The sequence below is a fragment of the Streptopelia decaocto genome (assembly GCF_964273445.1).
Source record: "Streptopelia decaocto genome assembly, chromosome: 21".
NCBI classification, from domain to species: domain Eukaryota; kingdom Metazoa; phylum Chordata; class Aves; order Columbiformes; family Columbidae; genus Streptopelia; species Streptopelia decaocto.
In genome coordinates this window covers 5,287,758-5,298,795 of record NC_138676.1, presented here as the reverse complement: position 1 = coordinate 5,298,795, position 11,038 = coordinate 5,287,758, and positions in this window count along the sequence as shown.

Genomic DNA, 11,038 nt, shown 5'->3' with positions numbered 1-11,038 from the left:
CCCGCCCAGCTCTCCAGCCTGTCCAGGTCTCTGATGGCAGCACAGCTTCCAGTGTCACCCACTCCTCCCAGCTTCCATCACTTATAACATTCCATCATCAAAATGGGGCGATTCAGGTAGACATCCTTGCAAAAAGAAAATCAGTTACCCCATGGCTAATACTCTTAAAATGAAATAAAGCAAAGCAAAGCAAAACTTAGTATTATATTATTGAAATCTGAAGTCAAACTCTTATTTCAGAATTAGAGCTGAGGTTGATGTGCCGGAAGTTTGGAGATTTTGAGGTGGAAAGAGTTGAACCGAAATGGAACAGGAGCACATTTTTTCACCCAGCTGAAGGAATGGAACCATTAAAACTTGATTATTTGATTGTTTCAGGGTGGCTGAGTGTGGTATTGAAATTAAAACTGCTGGTTTACCATAACCAGCGGATGGGATTTAAATACATCAGCTCTCGTGTTTGGCGAGCGCTATATCCGCAGTTACCAGAGGGTGAGTTAAACGGCACGCAGTATATTAAAAAAATGATCCTTTTTTCTCCTGTAGGTGCAATCTTCCTCCAATTGCTTTACGTTTGCAGTGTTAGTCATTTCCAGGAGTGTGTTTAAACAAAAGCAGTAATGAAAAGTGTGGAAACGGAGTGAAATATGGATTTCCAGGAGCCATAGAGATGAGTTCCCGTCTCCAGAAACTCCTGATGGACCAAGGAAGCACCTCCAGCTTTCTTGTGTCTTTTCTCCAGTAAATGATCCAGCAGCTCCAACTTCTCTAAGAACATTTAGAGGTAAAGAGAGGGGAGCGAAGGGAAGAACTGGCCCTTCTCACATTGATTTATTATCTTACTCTTTTGTAACAAGATTTCCAGTGTTGTAAAATATTAAATACATCCTTACATTCAATATCACATTTTGATACATTTCATGCCTCATTTGGTACAGGAGTCAAGGACAGCTTCACATTTTTCATGGCACGAGGCCCAGATTTGTCTATTTATTTATTTTTAATCACTACATTTTTTTTTACCTGTATCAATTTGGATTAAATCTTGGCAACCATAGCAACCTATTCCACTGGGTGGTTCCAAGTCCCCGGAACGTGGGAACTTTGCGTTTTGGCTGATCCCCCATGGGCTGCTGTGCATTAACCACCTATAGAAGATGATGGTTAGCAGGGAGCGGATGAGGTATGGTTTTGTGCTCTATGTTAGATTGCGGCAGCGTTGTCTGTCACCGGCGGTGTCACTTTTAAACAAAACGCTATTTTATTTAACAGCTCATGTGGTATAACGAGGGGGATTAAGCAGAATTTGTCGCCGCAGTTAAAGGAAGACGCGTGTAACTCCCGGTAATGAGGAAGGGCTCAGGATTTGTCTTTGCCTTGATCTGTGTGGGCGTTTCTTTGAATTATCGCTTCTCAGGTTGGGGAACAACAGCCGAATCCTGTGTTGAGTCAGCGGTAAACAGCGGCTCAGCTGCCGCAGGTGGGGACGGCGTCTTTGTCACCGCAACGTGGGCTCCATCCATTTCCATCGTCGGACCTCGTGCGCGTCCTTTGAAATTCCCGTGTTGATCTGAGCGGTTTCTATGGGACTGTTTTAACACTGAGTGCTGTCTGTGCTGGTTGGGGGTTTGATTCTTTTGGTGAGAGCTTGGGTCTCATACACACACCTCACCCCAGGTCCATCCCACTCACCTTCAATGGGGCATCTCGTCTCCTTGAGCCAGCGCAGACCCGTGTTCCCCATGGCGGTGACATCTCAGGCGTGAGTCGTCCTCCTGCCTCTCTTTCTCTGTACAAAATCCTAGTTGTTCTTCCCACCAGCAAGGTGACTCTGCTTTGTTTGTCTAAATACAGTGAGAACCATTTTGCAAGTAACTGGAGCTCAAGAAACTCAGCCTAGAAACAAGACAGACGTTTTTGAACAGCGAGAGTAATTAGCAACTGTAATATCTCCCCTAAGGCTTGTGGTCGGTTGTCCATGAACGGCAACTTTGCCTCGCGATTGGCCGCGTTTCCCGCAGGACGGGCTGTGCTTGAACTTGGAACGGGCTCAAGAACGCCCATGGCTGGTTGTTTTGGAAGGGGGCCTGGGCAGCCACGGGGGTTCTTGCTGATCTGTAAGTGGGAGCTGGTTTAGCAAGAGAGTCCAGTGTTCACAGCTTTATTGTTTTGTTTCCAACAAGCTCCTTTGAGCGGCTCCGGCTTTGCCACTGAGGCCAAGTTCCTGTAAGAACAGCCACAAGACTCGGAAGCGTTCGGAAGATTTTCCAGCCGATGTTGCCCTCCAGTTCTCATTTCAGAAGCGCTCAGTGCCCAGAAACAAAATCCTTTCAGGTTGAGGTGGTAACATCTCCTATGGACCAAGGCACGGTGGCGTAAATGAGCAGCTTGGAACCCTGGCAAAGGAGTCTGTGCAAGACGAGAACTTCATAAATGATACGGAGTCTTTCTCTGTAGGAGGGTTTGTATCTGTACTGGAGAACTCCTAAGACTTTGGATCAAAAAAGCTTCAAAACTCTTTATAAACAAAAGTATCAATAAGAGTCAGGGGCCTTATTAGTTTAGGGGCCATTAAAAATCCAGCTAGATTCTTATCTGCCTCTTTCATTGGCTGATATACTTTGAAAATCTGTCCCAAAGTACTTGAATCACTCCTGAAAATGGAACTTACACTTCTAAATTACCTGGCTGCCTGTAAACATTATCCATGGCATTGGCTTTTTCTAATGGCCACGTTAATTAAAAGCCTTTGTGCATCTTGCTGCCGGCAGCCCCTGTGTATGGTGAGGAGCGCAGGACTGGCACCCAGGCCGCGTTTTATGGTCCCCGTGCTTTGCAAATGAAACAAAATGTAGTGAGGGAACTTGTCTTTCTTCTCCTCCTTCCCATCCAGCAAACTAATTGAAAACAACATGAATGTTAATGATGCATTGCGCATTTGGAAGTTAGAGGGGTGGTTAATACGTTGTACGTTGTATATTAACACCTTCTCAGGGGCATAATGAAGACAAAATATATGCTCCGAGATGAGGTTGTTTATTTCGCAATGTGTTTCCCGTGTTCCGCCATCCCTTTTCACATTGAAATACACGCTTTCCAATCCAGAGGGTTTTGTTTCAAAGCATAATTTGAAATCGATCAATAAACTTTTATGTCTTAATCCTTTTTTTCCTTCCCCTTTTGACTGGAGAGCTGAGGCAAGATGCACAAAGCGAACGGAGACGTGAGGAAGGAAAAGCAGAGGGTGATGTGAAAGGCCGGCGATGTGACGAGGTTCCCGGAGCCGCCTCCTCTTGCTGTTGGTGGGAATGATCTGTTATTGCAGAGAAGCCAAACAAAACGTAACCTGTTAGGAAATCTTGTCTCCGCTCCTTGACTGATGGGTATCTCCAGCATCCTTGCCATGCTTTTTGTTAATTATTGTGATAAATGGCTGCTGTGAAGTCTCTGGCACGGCTTTGATTCATCTGTAAAGCGGTTGGGTGCACCGAGTGCATCTCTGTGACGAGCAGGATCAGTCTTGTCTGTCCCGGCTGGCGCTGGGACGGGACACACGGCAACTTCGCCTTCCGGAAGAGCTCAAAATGTGCCAGGTTTTGTGGGATTTATTGCAGGGTTTGTAATATTAACAGAAAGTTGGAGTTCCTGGAGTCCTGCAGCTTTCGCGCTACATCTGCTTTCCTTTCCTAAACCGTGGTCAGAAACCAGAAGGAAATTCCCAGCGCCAGATATATGGGTATTCATATGTTCCTTCATATAACACACATTTGGGGGATTGCGATTTTGTGCAGTGCCACTGGAATGGTTTATTCCACTCGTGGTTTTGGCTGGTCCTTCGTGGTGGAATCTATTTATCAAGATCCATCCTTATGCTGTAATATTGGCGTAGGTGGGAGCATGTGGTGGCGGCTGATTTTTGAAGACAAGGAGATCACGCGAGCTGTAACACCTCTATAATTAAGTACAGCAAGTGGCTATAAACCAACAAACACTTAAAAATTCCATTCTTGGCCACAACTGAATTATTTTCCTCCCTCGGCAAAGTCATTAAAGGGGAAGGCGCGTGGGGGACACGCCGTGTGTGCATCAATCCACTCGGTTGGCTTGAAGCCTTTTTTAATTATTTTTTGATGAATGAAAATTAAAGTCTGCGAATGAGCAGAAAGTCCGGTGAGAACGGCTCGGTTCCTCCAGCCTCGTTAATAGTACCTGGCACTGCTGTTCCCGCTGGGCTGCTGACAAAGAACCCCAATTCTGATGCATTTTTCAAAAGGGGAGGAATCAACCCATAGTAATTGCTACTTTGCAAGTTCAGTATTTATCGACTTGCTGAATGGTGATGAATGGAAATGGGCTTTATTTATTAAAACATGTAAAAATGCCTTTTTTTTCTTTGGAACTTGACATATTTGTCCTGTTCTAGCTACTCTATAACCCTTTTTATGTGGTGTTACGTTTGCATGACACCAGCTCCGTCTCCCTGTTTTGTCTGAAATGGTCATAGGCTCAAGTTAAGGCCTTTGAGCTTCCTCAGGGCACGTTCCATGTGATTTATTTGGCTCTGTGTCCCTGCCTTAGGAGCTGGATCTCATGGTTGTGTGTATGATCTTAACCAGCTGTGGTATCTTAAACAGCTTCCTTGTTTGCGTCTGAATAACCTTCCATTAGCAATGGAGCCCGAAAGATACAGCTGCGGATCTCAGCAGAGCTGAAGTTTAGAGTGATGGTCCCAAGACAAACCCGTGTCATCGTTCAGGATGGTGTAATAGAGCAATGTAATGTTTCTGCTGTAATTTGCCGGCCAGCTGTGGTGGGAGGGAGGATTTACGGCCGCTCTCCGCTGGCAGGCAGGGCTGTTCCCCGACCTCCCGCTCCAGCAGACGGTGGAACCTGCGCATAAATCTGGGGCTATAGCTTCTCCCAGTCAGCTCGGTGATCTCAGTGCTGCCTGGTGCTCGCCGTCGCGTATCTGTCTGTCTCTTGTGCTCACATTCCAATTTTTGAGGGGTCACGGGACTGTGTCCTTGCTTATCAGCGGCTTGCAGGGTGCTGGAGAGATACAGGAGACGGAGAGAGATACTCGCGTGGTTTCAGCAGCGTGTCTGCTGTGTAACCTCGTGTGGCCTGAGCAAAACTTGCTGGGTCTGGGAACATGGACAAGAGGTGACTGGCTGGGGCTGGGTTACAGTGGATCGGAAGAAGGAGATGGTGTAGGAGCTGCTAAGCTGTATCTGTTAAGTTAGTGATTATTTCCTATAAGGGAAACCACTTTAAAGGAGGAGATGTAAGGTCCTGAATTGCTCAGCTGCTTGTAGTCAAATATTTCTGAACCCTCTTTCTTTGGTACAATTGTTAACCGTCCTTTGCTCTGGTGGCCTGTGGGTCTGGTTACCAGCTCTCAGAAGCCTGTAAGGATTGCTCGGTGATCTCGAGATCAGATGGGATGATCTAACGACCGCTGGGATGGTCAGGCAGGAGCAATAAACGAGTGCTCTTAGAACTATTCACATAGAGGAGTTTCTCTTTCGCACCTCCATGCAGTCGCGCAGAGTAAATCCGACCTGTCATAATCCATAAGCGTGAGGCTTCACGTACGGCCTTTTAGCAGACTGCAAGAGCCGCTTCCAGAACGATAACTCGCGTAATAAGGGGTCCCTGGGCTCAGCTTAGTGATAATGACTCTGGGGGAGTGATTTCAGTCCGCAATCCTGACTATGCCCACTGTCGAGGGTTTAGATTGCGGGGTGACAATCAAACCCTGGCAGGTGTATTGTTAACCCGCTCTCCCCCCACTTCCCCCTTTTTGCCCCTCCCTCTCCCCCCTTCCCACTCAGCACAGGCGATCGGGAGGGAAAGAAGAACAGAGAGAAGAGAGTTGGAAAAATTAACAATGTTTTACTAATGCTACTAATAAGAATAGAGAAAATAATACAAAATATACAAAACCAATCTTGAAAGTCTCAGCAACTGCAGAGCCAGCACCCAAAGTCCTGGACTGGACTCTGCAGCCAACCGGAGCTGGATTCAGTCTGTCACTGGCCTCAGGTCACAGGGACGACTCGCAAGGTCCTCTCTTAAGGTCAGCCATAAGCAGAAGAGAAAAAGCAAAGGCAAAAGGGAAAAGGGACGAGATCCTCGTGATCTCCCACTTTTATATGAAGTATTCACGTGAATGGAATGTTATACACAGTTGGTCAGTTTCTTGGTCACCGGTTTCTCGTCGCCCCTCTCGCGAGATGTCCATCCATGCTTATCAATAAGTTTGCATTCCATTGCTATGTTTACCAAAACATGTGTCTGGTTCTCCAGGAAAATGCAGTTAATATGAAGGCTTTAGCTGACAGGCAAATTCACTGAAAGAGAAACTTGTTTTTAACAAAACCAGGACACCCACATTCTACCATGAGGAGCCATAACCTGCTTCACGAGGCATCTTGCCCCGTGTTGAAAAGGTGGGGTTGGTGGGCAGAAAAGGTGCAAATTGCAGGGGGAGGCGTTTGGGGAGATGGTTTGTTTTGCACGTGTCGGATACAGCACTGGGACAAGGAGGAGGCAAAGGGGCCGGGCTGGCCAGCAGACAAGGGCACAGACCCCAACGTCACTTTAGAAACCGCGAGCAAAACAATTCAGCCTCAGAGACTGTCAAGACCATCCTGAAGACGCAGATCAATAGGCTTTGAATGAATTCCTATAAAAAGGAAGAATTTGGTTTTGACTTTGTAGGCACACTGCAGGAGAATCTAATCCATTGTCCCCAAAGGAGTCGTTCCAGCCCTCGTCTCATCGAGATATGCAGGGATTTTAAAGCCTGCCGGGTTTTAGAGGGGTTAGAAAAGAAAAAAACGGTGGAGGAGAGGCGGAAAATAAAGCACAAATGTTAACAATATAATGGTGATAGAAATGGAGGTGGATGGGAAGAAGGAAAAATCTGAGTTCAGTGTCAGGAGAGCAGTAACTTCCAGGGCATTTTTGGCTGTTCTCAAGTGCTGCAAGTGTTCTCAGTGCAGTGACGGGATTTGGGCGTATTTTGGTGTCACGTCCTGCGATCGCCACCCAGCAAATGCTCGTGTGTCCCCCACCTTTTGAAATACGGGTCGTCTGAACCTCCAAGCCAGGTGCTGAGCACATGCATGACTGTATTGCTGGAGAAGGGCCAGGGTGCCTCATGTCCTGTCAAACCCAGCCGCTACCAGCCGACCTTCTGCAAACAAATAAGTTTTCCACCTCGTGTCCGAGCTCTCTGTGCGGATATATGGGAAGCTTAATTTTTTATAATAGTGATATTTCATTTTTCTCTGGTGCTTCTTGGCTCTAGCTCCCAAATCTCCTTACAAAGGGAGGTATGACCTTGTCAGCATCTGCGTATGTTGCTGAGAAAGAGTTGATGGCATCTTTTCTCCGTGGAGCTGCTAAGGAGTCTTTACAAGCAACCTTTAATTAACGTTAGGACTTCCAGGCACAGCTGAAAAGGCGTTTTTGAAGCTCGTTTGGGTAGATCCATGCAGCACCAAGGCAGGAAGACTTAGTGGGGAATGCTTCCTGTTTTATAGACGGGGAAAGAAGAGACAGTGAGTTATTTAAGGATGGGGAACAGGGCAGTTAGAGAGCTAAAAATGGATTTCTGGAGTCCAATAGACCGAACTATCACGCTGTGTGTGTTGTCTTTTACAGGCTCGCTAGCAGGCACTACCGTACCCACCCACACGGTTTTAATCTGGGTTGCTGTGTCAGGCGTTGCTGCTGGGTGAACCCTGGAAACTCCATGAGGCAATTTGAGGCGTTGCCAACATTTCCCTGGCTGTTAGTCTGAGAGCGGCCGCCCCTTGGGTCTACCCAACCGCGCTGGGAACCCTTGGAGAAGCATCTGTTCTTCCTAGCGGCGGCTTTCCTGGGAAGCGCGTTCCCCCGCAGACTGGCGAGCTGTGATTTTGTCCCGTACGGAGCTGAAAATGGGAATGAAACTGTGAAACTCATGCATGAGCGTGCGAAAATCCGGGGCGTGTTTTGACGGGGCATCTAGAGCATGCGGGCGAGACTAGAGCCTCTTTGTACCTGCCCAAGCCTCGGTTCTCTCTTTTCTATTATTGCTGAGCTTTGATGCTCTATTTACACGTGACAGAAACGAATTGTAGACACAGCAGATGACTAAACAGATTAGTTACCGCGTCGTTAATTACCTTCATCCCAGCACCGTTCTGGATGATGCTCTGAGGCAGAACAAGGACCTGATGGTACCAGCGCCATGTCGCGTGTCCTGAGCTGTCAGCGGGAGAATTATTAGAGTTGCTTTGACTGGTAAATCACCGGCGACTGTTTCTGTCCGGTGTGTGGAAGCGGCTCTGAAGAAGAAAGTCGCCTTGCATAACCCATTTGGTTTGTGTTTGCCATGAACTGTTTGAGCGGCTTTGATACGTCCTGTCGCACAGTGGAGGGGGATAGGACTGCACCACGGGACAAAAAGCCCTATGGAATTAGATGGAGACGAGTATGTTGTTAAAAGATCTCATTTCACTAAATATTAGTCTTTTCTGTAAAAACTTAAGCTGTAAAATGTTAATGGCAGCGTCTTTGGGTGAGCAGAGTAGGGCTCTGTTTTGGGTTCCCTTCCTGACTTTAATTTGCTGTACAGAGCAGGGCTTGTCTTGATTTGGATGACAGGAGCTTGGTATTTGGGGACACGGATTTTATCTGGTGCCTCAGGGATTTCATTTGGGATGCTGCTGTAGTTGAAATCACGACAAAGTTCAGCTGGGCAGAGGATCAGGGTTTGCTGGGGTTGGAGGGAAGGAAACGCGTCCGAATGCAGCTGGAAGAACACTGCTCCGGGTTTCCAGCCGCTGCGTTATTCCTGGGCAGAGCTAATGATGATATATGAGTCTGAACAGAACACTTTTCATCCCGAGACCTCAGAGCCCTTCACTGAAGAGCTCTGCAACATAATTCTCACCAGGTACAGGTGGTAAAACTAATGCATGAAGAGATAAAGTAGTTCAGCCGAGCAGCAGGACTGTGGGGATGAAATCTTGGTGTCCTGAAACGGAGTCGTGTTTTGACTCATAGGAGGCATTGCCTCTTCCAGCTCCTGGATTTGGCTGGTGCTTTGATTGCTAAGCTTTGGGAGGTCAGCAAACTTATCCCTCTTGTTCGTGTGTACATGTTTGCTTCCCATTATCTTCTGTGAGACCCCGTAAAGCGCTTTTAACCCTATTTCCCAGCATCTGCTGTGTGCTTACAATGACAAAACCAAACACAAGTTCATCATCGTCTTCTTATTTCTGCCGAGCAGCTGCTGTGAGTACCACATGTCAGCACTTCAAACTCTCAGAAATTACTTGCAAAGCCTGGGCAGAGGTGCTGCAAATCGTTTCGGGTTTGGGGAGGTGATGTGAAAGCTGCTTCAGCACTGCAAAAAGCCCTGGAAAAGAGTGAGCCCCATGGCCCTTGGCTTGTTTCTGGCTCTGGGGTAATCTGGGGTATAATCCTCAGATCAGTGTTGCCAAACCAAGTCTAAGGGCTGAATTATATCCGTGCGAGAGCCCAACACACTGAAATGCATTTGTATTCCTTTGTCTCTTAAGCGTGTGTTAACTGTGAGCATTTCTCTCATCCCCCAGGCCAGGTTTGGTTCCCTGGTCCCTCTGCATCTCGCTTGGTTTGGTTTGAGCCTCTATTTCTCTCCTTTACATGACAGCGCAGCTTCCACCAAGCATCAGGGTGAATGTGTTGGGCTACGAGGCAGCCGGGTACCTGAGCGGGGTGGGTGGATCAGCACCAGGACCCTGCAGAGAGCCACGGAAACTGCGAACCTGCCACTGCATTGCACAGGAGCATCTCCTGATCCGCCCTTCCCCGGCTTCCCTCCATTGCCTGGTGCAACTGGAAGGGGTTGGCTCTGCTCACAGAACCCCAGAGTGTCAGGGGTTGAAGGGCTCTGGAAAGCTCATCCAGTGCAATCCCCCCATGGAGCAGGAACACCCAGATGAGGTTACACAGGAAGGTGTCCAGGCGGGTTGGAATGTCTGCAGAGAAGGAGACTCCACAACCTCCCTGGGCAGCCTGGGCCAGGCTCTGCCACCCTCACCCCAACAAGTTTCTTCTCCTCTTTCAGTGGAACCTCCAGTGTTCCAGTTTGTTTGGGAAAGGAGAACAAGGGAGTGACCCCCAAGCTGCCTCAAAATGGCGGCACCAGAATCACCTCAGGGCTCAAAATGGCGGCACCAGAATCACCTCAGGGCTCAAAATGGCAGCCCAAGGGGCACCAATTTTGGTTTTTTTGGCCTCGATGCAAGACTCTACACTTGCCCTTGTTCTATTTCATTAAATGTTTCCCTGCCCAGCTCTCCAGCCTGTCCAGGTCTCTGATGGCAGCACAGCTTCCAATGTCACCCACTCCTCCCAGCTTGGTGTCACCAGCAAACTTGCTGACAGTCACTCTGTTCCCTCGTCCAAATCACTGATGAATATATTGAATAACAGCGGCCCCAGCACTGCCCCCTGAGGCTCTGCACTGGATACAGGATCAACTGACTCTGCCCATTGACCATGACTCTCTGGCTTCTTCCCTTCAGCCCCATCCACGTCACTACCTGATCATCCCCCATGCTGTGGGACACTGTGTCAGATGCTTTACTGAAATGAAGACAGACCGCATCCACCGCTTTATCTCAGCAATGGGGAACCAGTGCGTCTCTCTTTGCTCCCTGTGCTCATCACCCTCCCAAGATGTCACCGTGCAGCACACAGATGGCCTGAACAGTTTGGGGAGCAGACTCTCCTCATTTGTATCAAGGCAAATAGGCTTTGAAATGACTAAACTGCTACAGCAATGACAGGGGATTCTTTTTTCGTTTAGTTCGTTCTTAGGCTTGGTTCCTTCAGTCTCAGCTCGAGGTTTTGGCATGTGCGGGGGAATCCTCAGCACGTCCCCGGTGGCGTCCTGACTGCGGTTTTGCTCTGAACTGTGGTTTATGTCATGGTTTGTCCATGATAGTCACTTGGAAGGGGATATTGGCTCTCTATGGTGAAACCTCTTGTTCAT